This window comes from Sander vitreus, chromosome 6, assembly GCF_031162955.1.
Source record: "Sander vitreus isolate 19-12246 chromosome 6, sanVit1, whole genome shotgun sequence".
NCBI lineage: Eukaryota > Metazoa > Chordata > Actinopteri > Perciformes > Percidae > Sander > Sander vitreus.
In genome coordinates, this window is record NC_135860.1 from 15,516,890 (window position 1) to 15,535,941 (window position 19,052).

Sequence of the window (19,052 nt, forward strand, 5' to 3'; positions counted from 1 at the left end):
GATAGATCTCAATTACTTTCTTTCTCAATTGTTCCTGAATTTCTTTGGGTCTCGGCATGATGTGTAGCTTTTAAGGATCTTCTGGTGGACCTTACTGTGTCAAGCAGCTCCTATTTAAGTGATGCCTTGATTGTGAACAGGTGTGGCAATAATCAGGCCTGGGTGTGGCTAGAGAAATTGAACTCAGGTGTGGACAACCACAGTTATAGTATGTTTTAACAAGGGGGGCAATCACTTTTTTCACACAGGGCCATGATGGTTTGGATTTTTTTTCTCCTTTAATAATAAACACCTTCATTTACAAATTGCATTTGTGTTTACTTGTGTTGTCCTTGACTTTTGTTTAAATTGGTTTGATGTTCGAAACACTTAAGTGTGACAAACATGCAAAGGAACAGGAAATGAGATTTTTTTTGTATTTCCAAGTTAAAGAATGATGATAACCTAAATAATCATTTTATTGCAAGAGGGTTTGTAAAGAATCCTTTGGATTGAGACATTTTTACTGCTGTATAGCGATATCTAACACACCTTATCTCAGAAGGTTTGGCTCTCTGTTGCAGAGAGAGGATCTCCTGGGGATTTTTGAGCCAGAATTCAGACAATGTAAGCACAATGAACACAAAGCATTTTGTGGCACTTCATAATAAAGAATAATCTTAACCAACCAGGGCAGTTTGTCATAGTTTTTTGTTTTGTCTTGTATTAAGATATAATAATGTCTTCCAGCAATTCATAATGAATACACACAATATAGAAAATAGGAACAATATTAGACTGTAGCTGCTATGCTGCACTTGAATGGAGAGGAATGTTTTCTCCATTCCTTTCAAACTCTTTGACCCCTATAATTTATCTTCTGTTTAAGTAGCTTTTAAAGCAATTCATGCAAATAAAAAAAGCTTACCTTTAAGTGAGAAAAGTCTTCATTTACATAGAATAACACTCAACTCTGCACTCCACAGCCCATACTTTGTATTAGCTTTGTCAATATTGTATGTTGAAAGAGGGACTGGGCTAACACTGGTGCACAGTATGCTCATTAGCACTCTTTAGGCTGGAAGCTATCTACCAGTAATGGGCTGCCTCGATGGCTAAATACAGCGGTTAGTTGATTCCATATTTGGACATTTAGCAGTGGTTAAGTAGAGTATCACTTTAAGCCCCTGGAAACTGTGTTTCAAATATTAAGTATTTCTCTATAACCTTAATTATGGAACAATCAAAGTTAAAGTTTAAAAACAAAATATTCTTGGGGAAGTTTTTATTAATGTCCAATATTTATCAGGCTATTTGTTACAAAGATTTAACTGTAGGCCCTATGTTATCATTGATGTTTCAGGTGCTGCTCAATACAAACACTATAAAAATAGTTAACTATATATACATACTACACTACTAACACATTCTCACTCCCGACTCGTCACATACAGCTGCTTGGTCAGGACCCCTTGGTGTCACGTTTCTAACTCTGGATACCCCTTTGAAGTCATTTTTCAACTCACAGGGTATGGTTAGGTTTAGGCAAACAAACTACGGAAGTAAATAAGTATGTTTGTTACGTAGCTTACGTGCGTGATGTCAGTTACGTATTTTATGTACAAAACTTAATTTATGTGTGTAGGAAGGAATCTTTTTCACTCGATAGAATTTTTAAGGGCATGCTGTTTGCAAAAGTTCTGTAAATAACTGCAGGTACATAATGCAATACTACCGTTACAGAAAGTTAGACATTTAAATACACAGGAGAAATGAAATTGAACACTTAATGGACTGAAATTCTAACCTTATTTCTTTACCTTAATAACAACAATAAAGAAATGGAAACACAAGGGCCTGATGACCTTTCTGTGCACTGGCAGAGGCTCACCACAATGTGAGCTTCTGCCAGTGAATGGCTCTGCGGCCATGTGGACTTCCAGTGATATTGCAGACATGCAGCATGGAAAACTGCCCAACTAACCTTTATCTTGCAGTGACTTTGGATTAAAGGTGACCTGGACAGGCATTGTTTCAGCTGGACCCTCAACTCAAAGCAAAAGCCTTTCATGTAATTGGCAATTTGGAGAGCCTCACTACAGAAGTTTTACTGCTAGTTATTGAGCTCAGGACAATTTGACAACTCTCTGTAAAAGTACACAATGTATACCTAATGTTGCATTTTCTTTTTCTCTTTCTAATGTCTTCATTGGCCCAACTTTTGGTGATGTCATTGATATTTAGTCTATTATCTTATTTTGAAATCAGTTTGTATGAGCACCTGTTACATCATATCATGCAGTGGGCGGCCCATCCTCAAGTAGAGTTACAGTCGAACTTTGCTGTTAGCTCCTCGTGCGGAGACAGTCAAAATCCATTGTTGCTATGCCAACACCTGTGGTATCCAAGGCAATAAAATATCTAAAGTATCTATAGCAGTAAACTATCTAAACGGCCTCACCAAAGACACAATGCAGAACTCTGCAGCTTTATGAAGTACAGTATATTTCCCAACCCTAACCAGAAAATTGGTTCCACAGCAGCTGCAAAAAGACATGTGGCTGCCCACATCTATGAATCACCTTCTCCTGCGTCCTGTCTTCAAATTTCCCCTTTTCTCCTCACCTCTCTGTTTTCTCTCACATCTTTTCACCTCTCTAACCCCTCTCCTCACATCTGTTTTTCTCCTCCTCCTTTCTCCCCTCCTCCTCCTCTCTTAACCCCTCCCCCCCATATCTCCAACCACTTCTTCTTTCTCTCTCCTGCCAAGTCAAACCAGGCCATCAGGCCTTTGAGGACCGGAAAGTCATTTAACTCCTGGTAGATAATAAGTCTTAGAATATAACTCCTCTCAGATAATAAGCTTTATCACTTGATTGCTCTGCACGCTCCCTACTGTCTTTAGATTCATGTCCAGGGACCTACTCAGGCGAATCACACTATTTCCTTCCTGGCAAGTCAAATTAACAGTGTGTGTGTGTGTGTGTGTGTGTGTGTGTGTGTGTGTGTGTGTGTGTGTGTGTGTGTGTGTGTCAACGACTACTCATTACAGGGAATGAGAGATTGCTGAGGATGCAAAATATAATCAAACAAGCCCAAAGGTTAGCGTCCAAAAATGAATGTGTCTGGTGGAAATAGTTAAACGGATAAGATATAACGGCCCACGATTGTGACATAAACCTCTTTATTTAACCTCATGCTGACTTCATTTTGATAAGCTTTGACAGTCCCTCAGAAACCTCCATCTCTTCACCTGTCCTCTGTCCTATCCTGCTCTTTTACTTTCACTTTGACCTTCTCTCTCCTCTGCTCCACATGTCCTCCTCTCCTCTCTCCTCTGTTCCCCCTCACCACTGAACTCCTATCTTAACTGAAACCACTCTGTTATTAGTATTTTAGTTATTCATGTGCTACCTGTTGATAGATAGTGCAATCAAGTGATATGAAAGTAGACAGGAATTAAAACAAGAAAACCTAAAAAACTTGATGAAATTACAAAATGATGTCTCCATGCTCAGTAAAAGTGTAATGTAGTGAGATTTTACAGTTGAAGAATTTGGCAACTTTTAGGCAATTTGGCTGATTGTCAATGTGATTTGTTTTGCTGAGATTGTTTCAGAGACTAGGGAAAGCCCAGACAGCCTACAGTATAATTTGGGGACTTGACTGCCCAGAAAACATCCAGATGTTGATCAAAGCTGCATAAGAGCTCGTAAGGAGTTAAAAGACCAGTGATGTAACAACTGTAAGCATGCTGCTGTAAGTGAAGGCTTAATTGTTTTTGGAGGTTTTGCTGATGCAGGTGTACAGATAATTAAAGTGAGATGTAATTTAGGCATACATACAAGTGTCTTTGTGACAAAAATGACCCAATTTTGTAAATCCCCCTGAGTTAACAAAACAAAACTCAAACTTAAAAAAAGCAAAACTGTGCAGGTTAACCAGCTCGTTTAGGCTAAGCTGGTTGTGCCATGTGGCATCAAGTTTCCAGGGTCACATCAGGTGTCAGAGAGCAGATGTCCACAATGTGATGTCATGGCTAATAATGATGACCTCTAGATGATTGAGAAATGTGTCTGTGATCAGCTGTGGGAAATGTTTTGCAGGTTGAGAAAGCAGAAATTTAATGAGCACATTACTCATCCTCTCTCTCATTCTTCCCATTCCCTTTCCTCTCCTTGTGTCTCCTCTCATTCATGTCACTCCTCCTCCGCCCAACCTCTGTAATATTAGGCAGAGCCTTAATAAGTCCAGCTTCCTCTGGGTTCTATGATGTCATCTGTCAAAGCAGGCATCATTATGTGCTTTATGAACCAAGTCGTGCCATGCTGTGCTGGGATAGCGCAACTGGAATTAAATTGCATTTTTTTGTCTGCTACAGCAAACATATCTGCTCTGTAAGCCACTTGGTTTCCAGTGTTGGGAGTAACGGCATTTAAGTCTAACGGCGTTACTAACGGCGTTATTTTTTCAGTAACGGAGTAATCTAATTAATTACTTTTCCCATCGTTGCAACGCCGTTATCGTTACTGAGAATGTAAAGTGGCGCGTTACTACAATTTGGTTGAATGAGGTAGGCTTTGGCTACACATCAGCTGCCTGGAGAGAGCAGGGTTGGGGATGATGACACTGTTGCAAATGCGATGATGATTGGTTGGGTGGGTGGATGCCCTGCTCACGCTGTCTCACTGCACGCTCTGACTACCACTAAACACAAGACAGTGACAATAGCAACGAGCCAGGGAAATTCAAAGGTAGCGTTCTCAAACTGGAAGTACCGGCACTACTTCTTGCTCATTGAAATTAAAGGCAAGAATGTTTATGTAACATGCAGGCTATGCCCAGGAAAAAAGACTTTATCCACGTCTGCCTCAAGCAACTCGAATCTTATGAAGCACCTCACATCAACACATGCTAACACGACACTTGCTGCTGCTGCTAACCCAACCCCAAGCCCAAATGCAGCTAGCGTGAGCTCCAGCGAAGGAGATGGAGCCACTCTGTTAAAACAAGCAATGCACGATTTTTCGGGTCAACAACACGTAACCAAGGCCGAGCTGAACACACTGATTGCAAGGATGTTATAGAACGTAATAGCGTTATAGAACATAAAAAAATAACGTCACAGTTACTTTGCTGAGTAACTAACTCAATTACTTTTTGGGAGAAGTAATTTGTATCTGTAACTAATTACTTTTTTAAAGTAAGATGACCAACACTGTTGGTTTCATGATGCAACCCCTAGTTCTGCATTAATTCGAGTTGATATTGGAGTACCGCTAGGTACGTCTACATAGATGGACACCTTATTTGGATACAGCCAATCAAATTGTTGCATAAAGCAATAACGTCAGAGCCACAAAGTTTGGACAACAACCCACCCTTTCCCGCTAAAGTCTCCTTCTTATCACACTAACAAACATGAACGTGCGTCTTGTCCTGCACCGTAGCTTGTTGAACCAAACCTGACATCCAAACTAACTCCAAGGAGTGTAATGTACCAAGTAAAAAAAAAAAAAAGTAGTTAAAGCAGCTTTAATCAATACTTTTACAATAACAATGTATCAAATTACAATGTTAAAACAAGGTGATAATGGGAAAGGGGTTTCTTGTAGTGATGAACCTACAGAGAATTATCACCTGAATCTGCAGCTCCCCTCAGCTTCATGGAGCTTTAAAACTATTTCAGCTCCTTGTTTAGCTGTCTGGCTCACAACTAGGCTGTTTTAGTTCACTCGCTGTCATCGGGATGTTTTACAGCATCTTCAGCACTTCAGCAGCAAAATCTGCATATAAAGACAGAACATTTTCTTTAACAAATCTCCCAGAGATAAATAAAGGGATGTTGCACCAGTTTGGTACGATTCCATGTGGACATGGATAAATAAACAGAGTGTGCATCAGCTGTCCATAATATACTTAATTTGTTAACTTAATCGTATTGTTCTTTATCTGCTGCCGAACAGTGAATGGTAAAATATCAGACGTGCTTAATGTTGAGAGTGAAGCAGTGTCGGACAGGGCTGTGAATCCCAGGCTATTTGTAGAGATGGCAGCTGTCATCAGAAACATCAACAGGCTGAAGACAAAATGCTGTTCACAACTCTGGTAGGTGGAGGTGTGGAATGAAGGGGAGAGATGTTGAGCTAGTGGATTTTCACTAAGATTTCTCAGTAGTCTTTGTATCCCAAGTGACTCGCCTTCTCAATTAACAATTTATCATTGTGTAATATAGTGTACAGCTGCAGAATGCATTCCTCTGGTACAACTTACTCAATATGCAATGTGCAAATATGCTTGTAGTACAAGTGATGATATTGAGCTGTACAATAACAAGATGGCAATTGGAGAGCAATTCATTGCTTTCTTTGTTTCTCTTTCTCTCATGCACACAGTCACAATCAGATCACATTTTTACTTTTTCTAACATAACATAACTAACATACTGTGCTGGGAGATTCACACATTTATTCCAGTAATACTTGTTGTCAGAAAAACAATATTCACATTCACAAAAGAGTATTTGCAGGAGGAAAAAGCAGAGTTGCTGCAATGAAAGTTAACAGCCAAATAATCCCTTCTTCTGGATAAGACACATTAAAAATATGTCAATGTGTGTCCATCAGAGTTTGGCTAAAGGTGATATAGCTCACCTACAGCTGAGGACACAACCACTTTGAGGCCAGCTGCAGGGCCAGGAAATAGACTGAGTCGAAAAAGCAAGACAACTTCATTTGTCATCAAGGATTTTTTTATTCATTAATCACAATGTGTTGTTTTGGTATGAGTCATGTAGATAAGACTACGATAAAAAAGAAAACACACACTCACACACTCACACTCACACATCATAAGTTGTGTTATTTGTAGCTCCTAATTTGATACTTCTGTGGTGCACTGCAGGCAGCAGACTTGAAGCGTCAGCAGCAGGGCTACCTGCGCTTACAGTGACAGGAGACGTTGATATGTTTTATTTATTGTTTAGCGGCCTGTTGTTAAGTTTCCTTTATTCAGTTACAGAAACCTAAAAACAAACAAAAAAGCCCTATCGTCCCTGATGTTCCAAATTCAAACTACAGTATGTTATGAGCAGATAAAAGTTGATTATTGCACCACTGAGCCACTGAAACAGTTTTTGTCTCATTCAGTTTGTAAGGCTGCTTCTGTTCAACTAAAATAATGATGCTAATACTGTATCTTGTTATACTACTGAGCCATTTTTTTTTTTTTTTTTATTTATGTTCATGGTAAAATCAATATTATCACAATTAGCATTATCATAAGTGCCTTCATGTTTCTCCTCTTCAATGATACTGTCGCCAAATATACCATTACACCTGATACTTCTTCATAATGATAATTAGCATCAATATTACCAACACAGAAAACAGAGCCCCTGAGAACAGCAGTTTACAAAGTAATAACCAGTGCAACAACAACAACATACAATGGACACTTGTTAAACTTAATGACCAACAATATAAACTAGTTCAGTCTGAGAAATTGCGACAAGGAATTGACCATTTAAAGAAAATAGTTATACAGTTATATTTGGTAAAAAAAAAGGCTCAGCTCTTTGAGAAAGCTCTCAAAGAATCCGAGGATTCGGCCGAGAGAACTAATCCCCCTTAACAAACACATACATGAGCAGTAAATCTTAGTGGAGTCAACAATGCCAAAAGCTTAGCACATAAGGAGGAGGTCGTAGCAGCGAACTGTGCTGGTATGCAGCAGAGGTATAGCGAGGACTGTAAGACTGCCATGTACAGTACACCTGTATGAGTATGATTGGATGTTACTAGTCCGCTTGTAGCCAAGCAGCCGATGAATGAGCCACTGGTGTTGAAGCATGAATGAAGCAGTTAATGCAGTTGTTCTACCTAAACTAATACAAAGCTCAATAAGTAGTAGTGCCAATGACAACAACACAATGTTAACACTTAGTAGGTTTAGCTTGAGTAATAAAGGTCATTGCATTACACACACACACACACACACACACACACACACACACACACACACACACACACACACACACACACACACACACACACAGAGAGAGAGAGAAAATAACAAATTATTCATTGTGTCTCTCAAAAATGTACTGTATAGGCATCTTTATTTTACTTGGACACTGGGTGAGAGCACAGGCCTGCCTCTGAGCTCTGTAGCTAAGCAAATACTCAGAGAGAGAGAGAGAGAAAGAGAGGAAGAGAGAGTGAGAGAATGAAAAAGAGACGGGGAAAAACAGAGGTGGGGGAAAGAGAAAGAAAAAGAAGGTGGGAGGAGAAAAGAGAGATAAAAGGAAATGAAACAGACAAAGAGAGAAAGAGAGAAAGCACTTAGGGAGTAGAGTAAAGAGAGAAAGAGAGGAGGAGAGGTTGCAGGGATAGAGGTAGCTCAGGGAGGAGAGGAGGGAGACTTGACCCAGATTGGGAGCCTAACAGCAGCAGCAGCAGCAGCCGCTGAGTAAGCCGGTGAATGTTTAATAGCACCAACCACTTACACACTGCCACACACATGCATGCACACACACACACACACACACACACACACACACACACACACACACACACACACACACACACACACACACACACACACACAGTTGACTGGGACTCTTGTTGCTGGAGTTCAGCTCAGGCCTGTTGAATTACTGTGACGGTGATGTGATTATCTATGTAACCAGAATAAAAACACAGTCCTACCATGCACTGGATTTACTGGTGATGAACAGCGAGTATGTCTATTTTCTGTTCTGCATCAGCACTACAGTGATGGCCAATGCAATGGATAGAAATCCTCCATCCAGCATCTGCAGCATTACAGTATGTCCGTATTTACCGTGTATCAGCACTACATTAGCTGCCCATCCCATATTCAGTGAAAAACACAAACTTACTCATGCATACACATAATTGTAGACTCTACTTTATTCCATTGGCAAAAGTTTGGTCCTCTAACGTTTGTCAATTCATTAAAAATGTCTTAAATGCCTTCACAAACTTGACAAAATAAATGAACAGGCTACTACACTTCTGCCTTGCATCTGTCCCACAGCAGCACTTTAATGGATGCTGTTTAATCGTGCATCAATACTGCATTAGTGTTGCAGCAGCAGCCACTGCAACCTGTTCTGTTTCTAATGAATGAGTCCGTTCAACAGGCAACCGGAAATGGAAACGTGCTTATGTTTGCAGCATTCTCTACAACAGTGATTAACAATGAAATTAACAAAGCATTAAATTAGACTGGACATTATACAACATTTTTATAATTATACATATTATGTTATAATAATATTACTGTCATATTATTACATTATTCTCAGCTGGAAAAAAAACCTATTCACATATGATGCTATGGGTGGGCAATATGGATAAAGTTCGTTTAATCACATTATTTGTAATTTTATAATACAATATGATGAGAAATGAAATAGCTTGAATAGCTTTAACTATCAAGATACTGCAATTCATCACTTTGACGCAAATACTCGTCATACTCGACGTAAATCCATTAAAGGGTTGTGTCCATTCAGATTGTTCACTCAGTCACTAGTCCGTATTTATAATAGACAACCAATACTTTACTCTATTAAACTCTACACAGCCTAGCCAGCCTGTTTCACAGCAGATTTTTTGACTTGTAAAGGAAAAGCACAGGTGTTACTAATAACATTAACAATGGCTCTGTTCTATTCAGATGTCCCAGTAAACCATGACAGTGTCACAGTGAGCCAGTATGCACAATACCAGGACCCTGTAACTGAAGCAGCTAAATGGAATTCAGCCATCATTCATTTTGATCATTTACACCTGTGCTTTCCCTTACACCTGTCAAAATGTATTCTGTTAAAAAGGACTGTTACTATAACGCAGTCAGGTCTAAGCAGCACTACCTGCAAAGGCCTGACAAACCGAGGCATTAAGGGGATAGCTACATCTGTGTTGTAGCGACAACAAAGCTAACAATTAGCTATCAGGTTGTTTATTATCGAGGAAAACACCACCACCTTACAAAAAGCTCTGCACGAAAACTGGACAAAGCGATGATAGTTGTCACCAGAAAATAAAGACTCCTTATTCAGGCTGCGTTCACACTGAGAAGCTTCGCTATGGGCACGGTCGCAATTAGTGGTTGCAACTGCTCCAAAGACAAAAGTCACAAGTCACAGTTTGGTTACTAGTACTAGTTCTCTTCCTGGACCTGATAAAAAAAAAAAAACTTATTATGATCAAAAAAGTTGAACATGGGCATTGATCATTTCACAAAACTTTGGTTTCAAGGTCATACAAATGTTTCATAATGTTGAGGCAACGCCAAGTGAAAGAGAGAGGTGAGAGCAACAGCGCAGCATGAAGAATATGGAAAACAGGACGAAAGGATTAGTAGGATAATATGCGGCTACTCCCCAACACACACATCTCCCTCCTTCCCCTGTCTCAGATACACACACATACACTCACACATACACATAGTAAGTACACTGCATTTTGAATGCAGCAATGCTGAATTTCACCGCTACGCACAACTAAGCAGAAATAAGACTGAAGTGAAGCTGCGCTCTAGTCTCTTCTCTCATTTATTTCTTTCCATGTCACCCTGTTTCTTTCTCTTTGGCTCCCTCTCTCTCTCTCTCTCTCTCTCTCTCTCTCTCTCTGTTTTCCTTGTTTCAGAAGTCAGCATTCTTGTTCATGTTTTCAGCTCCAGTGAGTCACCCTCTGTGTGTGTGCGTGTGTGTGCGTGTGTGTGTGTGTGTGTGTGTGTGTGTGTGTGTTTGTGTGTGTCAGGCTGCTATTTCAGCACTTTCCAGGGCTATCGATTCAAACCAGCCTGCAGGGGAAAACCAGGCACACACACACACACACACACACACACACACACACACACACACACATATACTACATGGATACAACTGAAAAGACAGACACACACTCACAAAAAAATTCAATTTCTTTTACCGACTTACATACATACATATGCACTGTAGTTGATGATCATGTGTGTTATATTTTGACACAGTCTAGACATGCGTGTGTATATAGTATGCATGTACTGCATGTACACTGAGTGTGAGAATGATTGTTTTCATTCAGGTTTGTATGTTTGTGTGACCTTCACTTACCGTACTATAGACCCAGCAGGGAAGGGATGAGGAGTTGCATGCATGCAGTGTGATGACTCAATGCTGTACTAAAGCCTCTACTGTGCATGTGTGTGTGTGTCAGAGAGAAAGAAAATATATTAATTCATGTTGGTTAAACTATTTCTGTATTTCTGGTTACATATGTGTGTGTGAGGTGAGGAAGCATGTGCGTATTTGCACATGTTAAACGACTGAGGTATAAGGTGTGTGTGTGTGTGTGTGTGTGTGTGTGTGTGTGTGTGTGTGTGTGTGTGTGTGTGTGTGTGTGTGTGTGTGTGAGAGAGATCAGTTTACCAAATGTGTCCAAAACAGTTTGAGAGGAACTATTTATGTGTTTCCAGTGAGGCAGGACTGTGTGTGTTTAGACTCTCAGTCAAGGTCACCCACACACACACACACACACACACACACACACACACACACACACACACACACCACACTCTGACAGTTACCTGTTTTCATTTGGACACGTGTTGCATATATGCATGCAGCTTTACTTACATGCGCACGCACGCACACACGCACAATCTCTCTCTCTCTCTCTCTCTCTCTCTCTCTCTCTCTCTCTCTCGTGTTTGAGTGAAGGATACACAGCAGGTGTGGGTCAAACCAACAGAGCCACATCACACCTCTCAGTGTGGCATACTCCTCCGCTGCTGACCTCAGCTGAAAATAGAACCAGGAAATAGTTATTTTAGTACCTCATTACCACCCACACCAGGGGTAGACCACAATTAGCACAACATCTCTGTCTCTCTGAGTGCCTCCTACTGGCGCTCCACTACTACACTGGAATGTGGTCAAGAAATTTCCCTCTGTGATTTATGCCGTGAAACAAGCTGCATTTTGAAATTAATGTGGGATCATTACCACTGCTACTGAATATGGTCTTTGGTTGTGAAGCAAACACCAACTGAATCACACATGATGTATGTACATTACATGTCATCATCATCAACTCTCTCATCCAAAATATTTTTATATAATACTACTTTGCTGTGTCAAATACTTTTTGGAGTAAACATCACTGACTTACATTCACTGACAAAAGGTTTTTCCAATCCAGGAAATCCTTTTACAGCACAAACAGTAACATAGAGGAGCATTTTGACACCACAGACCAGTTAGGATAGTGTCCTGCATCCCACCTGTTATTTTTAACAATTTGCACATGAAACCCCTCTTTCCTCACATTTCCATGTCGGAACTGGGGGGCTGTATTCAACAATTTTCCGACTTTCCGACTTGAGGCAGCAATTGGCCAGATTTGTAAAGGTGAGAAAGTACAGCAGGGTTTTAACTACTCTCACAAGCTCTCATTTTTCATTCTTCGCACAACTACTTCACGTTTTGTGTACAAATGAGTGCAATGCCATACACGTCTTTTCGGGGAGAGACTATCTCACACACAGTGTGCATCATTATTCCTATTTGTACGCTACAATTTGATGCATGTCCCCGCTCGCTTTTAACCCCATCATTGAGTGTAGCATTTGGAACAGCTAAAAACACGTTTAGTTCAGATGTGATCGAACAACATGTTGTACAAACGGGTTGGTTTCATGCACACCTCAACCTTTAGGCTACTAACAACAAAGGATTGTGATTTTGGTAAATATTGAGAAATTCAAAATGCCCCATCTCTTGCCTAAGTCAACATTGACTTTTTCAAGATTAAACCAAGACCTACATTTTTCATTGATTGCAAGGGGCAGATATTGTCGGGAAAATAAATTAAATATGTGAATAAATAGTTTGCAGATGTGTTTAATTTTAAATGATTCCTCGTTGTGTTAATAAAAACATAACATTCCTATAAAATATATTTGCTAATGCAAATTATTGTACATAAGATAATGATAATAATAATTTTTAAGTTTTGCCATTAGTATCATCACATCTTGCTTTTCTTTACTCAAAAAGCAGATGTTTGTATGATAAGTGGACAAAAGGGAGGTAGCTCTTGATTGCTCCTGAACAGCAAGGTGATAAAAGATTATTTTCTATAAGAAACTAATACCGCTGTATGTAGTTACTGATATCACTCTCTGTCTGTCCCTTTATCTGTCTTTCATATGCTCCAGGTTTTAGTTTCTAATCCTTCTCCATTGTGTCCTTCCTGTCTAACTCATCCTTTCTCTGTATTCTCACACCATATCTGTGTCTTTATACTGTTTTCCTGGATTTACTTCTCTGTCTTTGTCTCTGTTTTCTGCCTCTCATTCCCTCTACTTGTGTTTTATCCCGCATTTTTGTCTTATTTCTCATCCATTCTTTCTCTCCCTGCCGGTTTTCTCAGTGCTTGGCAAGGGTTCTACCTTTTCTGCAGTCTATGTTTGTGAGTGTGTTTGAGTCTACAGTCTCTGTGTATACACTCATCTGTGTGCTTGTGTGTGTGTGTGTGTGTGTGTGTGTGTGTGTGTGTGTGTGTGCATTCATGCATACATGAATGTGTGATAGCTGTGGTTAAACAAGCAGTTTTGCAGAACAGTCCTGAAAAGGGGAATGTGTTTGTCCCACATTCGATGAATTTATTCCTTCAAGATGTTACCCATTTATTAAAAGCACATGCTTTGGATTTCAGTAGGTCTGGGGAAAATAAAAATAGACACATACAGTATACGTTGGATATTCAAAAAAGCAACAAGACTAAAATCTGTTTCCCAACTTCTGTCCTCATCTCAACGGCAGTAAACTAAAACGTAACCATTAAAGCTATAAATAACATATTTTCTTAAAACCAGAAACTGCATCCATGGAGATGTTTAAAATACTTAAATATACAAATGCTTAGAGGCAAAACAGATTTCTTCAAATGTTCTCATCTGACCAGGACACCAAGAAATTCTCACCAGCAGTTGGCATTGCATAACTAATTGTTCGACTTTTACGATGACCACGAGCAACCCTCAGATGTGTCTATGTTCAATTTCATGACTTGAGAGCAATCAAGAATCAGGAATCAGCTAAATAAACTAATTCATCTGTCTCCCACATTCTGTATACCCGTGGGAGGAAACTGAAACATCTTCAACGTCGTCATATAAGTTGAGACAAATGAGACAACTGTACTTTTCTGAGTTCATGGCCACTGTGAAACAGAGGCTTCAACCATGAGAAAAGGACAAATTGTTTGAGTTACACCACACAAAATGACAAAAGCGACATTAACATGGGCTCAAATACTATGAGGGTCAATATGATTTTGAGCTTTTGAAATAATGTCTGTGGTCTTATATCAATTTTATTTCTACAAATCTTTTCTACATCTTATATATATATATAACTTATAACATTTGGAGCAGTGGTGGCCTAAAGGTTAGAGAAGCTTGTGACCGGGAGGTCATCGGTTCAATCCCCAGATCGATGGTATAAAATCTGGGATAGTGAAAGAGCAGCGCTTGTCCTTCTCTCATCACCACCACTGAGGTGCCCTTGAGCAAGGCCCTTAACCCAAACCGCTCCAGTGGAGCTGCTCACTGGCCAGCAGATCAGACTGTAGTTGTACTGGGCAGCTTCCAGGTATGAATGTGCAACTGTGTGAATGTGATCAGGATGTTCCTGCAAAAGAGAGGCTTCCTCTCAGTGAACCTTCCCTGAATAAATAAAGGTAAAAAATAAATAAAAAAATATCCCAAAACTAAGTTGCAGGTTTACAAAAGGCGATATACAACAGATTTGGGAATTATCTCCCATAAGGTCAAAACCGTAATTGATCCTTGTTTGAGCCCATAAATTAACAGCAGGTACTGTACTTAGACACGTGACCTTATTTCCTACTTGATAACCATTAAACCCTTTGAAGTGATTTACTGTACAGTTTCTTTGCATGTGGAATCCAGAGAGTAGTTAAGATAAACTAGATCAACTCTAAATGTAGAGTATGTGTATCTAAATTCATCAAATCAAGGAGTTTACTGTCGCTGCAGACTTCAGCAGAAACACTAAGGTTCACATTGTCCAAAGACATTCTTTCCTCTTACTTCAGGAGTCGGGTTGGCTTTGCCTGTTCATGAACAGTTGTAGTATAATCTGTGCACATAATGGCTTACTGGAATCAATTTAGCAATCGGTATGGTAGTGTCACTAAAAGTCACTGCAGGAAATCATGGATTGAAAGATTGGATCAGAAATGACTGGCTGCCTACTAATCTCTGAGTGTGTGTCTAAACAGTTAAGTGTGTATTTATAATGTATACTCTTGATAAAGCCAGTGTATAGCTGTTGTAAAATGGGATCACAGAGTAAATGACTGCTTGATAATCTTGCTGCTTTAGCTAGTCTCATCCGCTCACTGTCTCATTACAAGGCAACCACATACAAAAGTAACACACACACACACACACACACACACACACACACACACACACACACACACACACACACACAGTCTCCTACTCTCCATTAATCTTTACAGGGAACATCTAGACTGCAGAGGGAAATACTGTAGTGTTCCTCTTTTGAACAACTTCCTAAATGCAAACTTATGCATCACCATCTTTGAGCCGTCTGCTTTGAGACAGTGACATCACTGAAGACATGCCTAATTGTTTACTTTTTTCCCTTTTTTTGCTAATCGTAAAACAATTAAAACCCATTTCTCGTTTCCTTGCTGATGTAAAGCTGAAGAAAGAATAGAAAGGGTAAATTCTGTTTTTGTTATTGGATTGAGTCACTTTCCAAACTGATTATTTTCCTGCACGTGCGTGGTACAAAGCTTCTGATACAATGCCGACAAGCTGTGACGAATGTTCTCTTTTTTATTGACATTATGCTGACACACAGATTTTTTTGTAATGTATAATGCATCTACAGGCTATGGTAATATACAGTAATACAAATACAATTGCATTCAGACTGTCAGTCTGTGTGTCTGTCTCCCTTTTTCTTTCTATGCATCTTTCACTGTGGGACAACATTCCTCTCTGCCAGCGATTAGCTTGCTTTGATTCACAGCCACAATATAAGTTGTACTTTTAAAGCCCATCGGGCTGTTTCTCTCACTCACTATCTCACTCTGGTAACCTTGTCACAATTTACGCAATGAACCCAAAGACTGGCACTGCATGGCTGTTGTTTGTCTGTGTGTCTGTTGAAATCATCAGAAAACCAGTAAATCCAGTAAGTAAGTAGTAGTATGTCCGTTTTTTTTGTTGTTTTTTTTTACTTTCCGCAAAACCTTTTCACTATGAATCTATGTTCTGTTTATAATCATTTTTCCAGATTACACCAGACAAACTTTGCCAGGTGACAAAAAAATATAAATTTGAGCTTGATTCAGTGGCTGTTCTGGAGCTTTGGTTGATATCACATAATCTTTGTCAGTATATGGAGTTGTCATGGAATATGGATATTCAAATTTCAATTTTTTAAATACATCTCGTTCATTTATTGGCTTTAAAGTTCAGTTTCAAAAATCTCCCCTTACTTTGGAAACAGCAGACCCTATCTACTGCAGAACAGCCACTAGGCCTTGCAGTGAGACTGAAGGTCATACGCTTACTCACTTTATTGCCCAGAGTTAGATGAGAAGATCAATACCACACTAAATATGAAGTCAAATATGAGCCGGCAGCTGCCTATCTTCGCTTAGCATAAAGACTGGAAGCACGGGGAAACAGCTAGCCTGGCTCTGTAAGTGTAAAAACAACACAACAAGGCTCCAGGTGCAGCCAGCCAAGAAATATTTTGGCCTGATAAAACCATTTCGATTTTTGTATGAATTAAACAAACAAAATATAACCTGTCATATAACCTGTCATAAAGTGTGTTTCTATCCATCTTTTCAATTTGGGCATAAAAAAACATGAGCAGAAACGGCATCAAAAAAATGACGAATATATCGCAAAAACGTTTTTACGCTTGGCTGAGGTAGAAAAGATGGTGTATCGATAAAAGCGAAATGTGACAAAGTGCAATGGAAACAGATTTAGTGAATAAATTGAGGCATACATGAAACGTGGAGTGTTTCCTACAGTATAAACTCTAGCAACTCAAATTCAGCCAGCACAAACCCCACAGCGGGGGTCTAATCCCAGATCTGTTGCTGTAAGACCCAGCGCTGCTGCCGGCCACAAGCCTGCTGTGGCCCCGGGGCGCTGGGGTTTGAGTTGCTACAGCTGCTAGGGTCTGCCTCATAGCATAGTGGTGGGGAGGAATGCGAGGTGCACTATAACTATCTAATTCAGAAGTGGATGGAAACAAGCATTTTCTTTTGCAGATTTTCTCAAAATTCAAATATGCATTCAAATAAAATTTGCAATGCATTTGGATGGAAACCTGACTGCAGTCAGCTTCAGAGGTGCTGGTAGACAGATGAAATAGAATAAGCATATTTACCAAAAGGTTAAACTATTCCTTGAGAAACCATGCAGTTGAATCCTTGCCAGTCTGTGACTCCCTAAAATCTAAAATATCCAACTTTTAGCCTTGAGGAAGAAGGTACACTGTTAAGTCCATGCCACAGCACCTGGCTGTCACTCATCTTGAGTGATCGGCTCCGACACAGTGAAAGGACGGAAATCTTGTGTCAGCCATAAAAACCTCAAATCTACTCTTGAGCCTGGTGGTTCTGTTGTAGCTGCCTTTGGAAGAGATGCAACACAGCCAGTTTATTTTATTACTGTCTCTAAAAGGTGCTTTAAGTTACTGTAATGGCTAATGCCTGATAGCTGCTGTTACATGGTCAGTTTGTAAGGTAATGTTTGTGGGCTATTCAATCAACTATTATCCCTATTTTCATTATATATTGATACTCAGAGCCTATTGATTTATTGCCACTCTCCATTCTTACTGGAAACAAAATCACTATTGCCTCAAAACATTCAATACGGCCTCAAGACAACACAAGCAGACGCAAGTAGATACATAAAGCTCTCTTATAGCCTCCAGGCTCCCTGCTCTGGTTGTCACTGTGTGTTTGTTATTTGTTTGGATACTTAGAGTACTCTGAGATTTCAGTTTTAAGATGAACATCTTCGTTCCTGTCTGTCTGTCTGCCACCCACTGGCTCCCCACTCTCTTTCTCTTCTTCACTCATCTTTCTGCATTCATATCATTTATATCTCTGTGTGGAGATCTCTCTTCCTCTTTCCTTCCACCTCTCTGCTTCTGCCGGTGTCTGTGCTGCAGGACAGATAATTAATCTCAGATGGAACTCTGAGCCCTTCTCCATGTTTACATCCCATGTGTGTGTTTGTGTGCACCTCCTAGGTGTGTGTGTGAATACGAGTGTCTCCGTATATTTGTATGCATGTTTATGTGTGTACAATTTTGTGCATGTGTGACTTGCTAATTTGATTAACGGGTGTAAACAGTTAAGCTAACGGTAATGACTACCAAGCAGTCTGCTGCTGTAGCCAGTGGGCTTCATACTGATTACTATCATCATGAAGATAAACCCATGGAGCAGGAGATGTGTGTGTGTGTGTGTGTGTGTGTGTGTGTGTGTGTGTGTGTGTGTGTGTGTGTGTCTCTGTGCACAGTAAGCAATCTGTGTTTGTGTTCTGAATATGTGAATATGTGTGTGTGTGTGTGTGTGTGTGTGTGTGTGTGTGTGCACATACTGTGTGTGTTTCCCTATCTGTGTGTTGGACCAATTCCTAAGGCTTTGTGCATGTTTTTCAGTGTGTGTGTGTGTGTGTGTGTGTGTGTGTGTGTGTGTGTGTGTGTGTGTGTGTGTGTGTGTGTGTGTGTGTGTGTGTGTTTGTGTGTGCGCTGAAACCAGTTTTTAATATATTATAGCTCAAAGAGAACTACAGTAGGGAAAGATAAACTTCCAAATTCCTGGCCAACATTGACGCCACCATTGACGCCTGAATGAATACAAACAGTGACAGTAAACATGTTGTCCATCACACTACCTCTAGATGGACACTGCTGTCCTGACGAGACAATGTCATCTGCCATCTTTAGGAGTTTCACA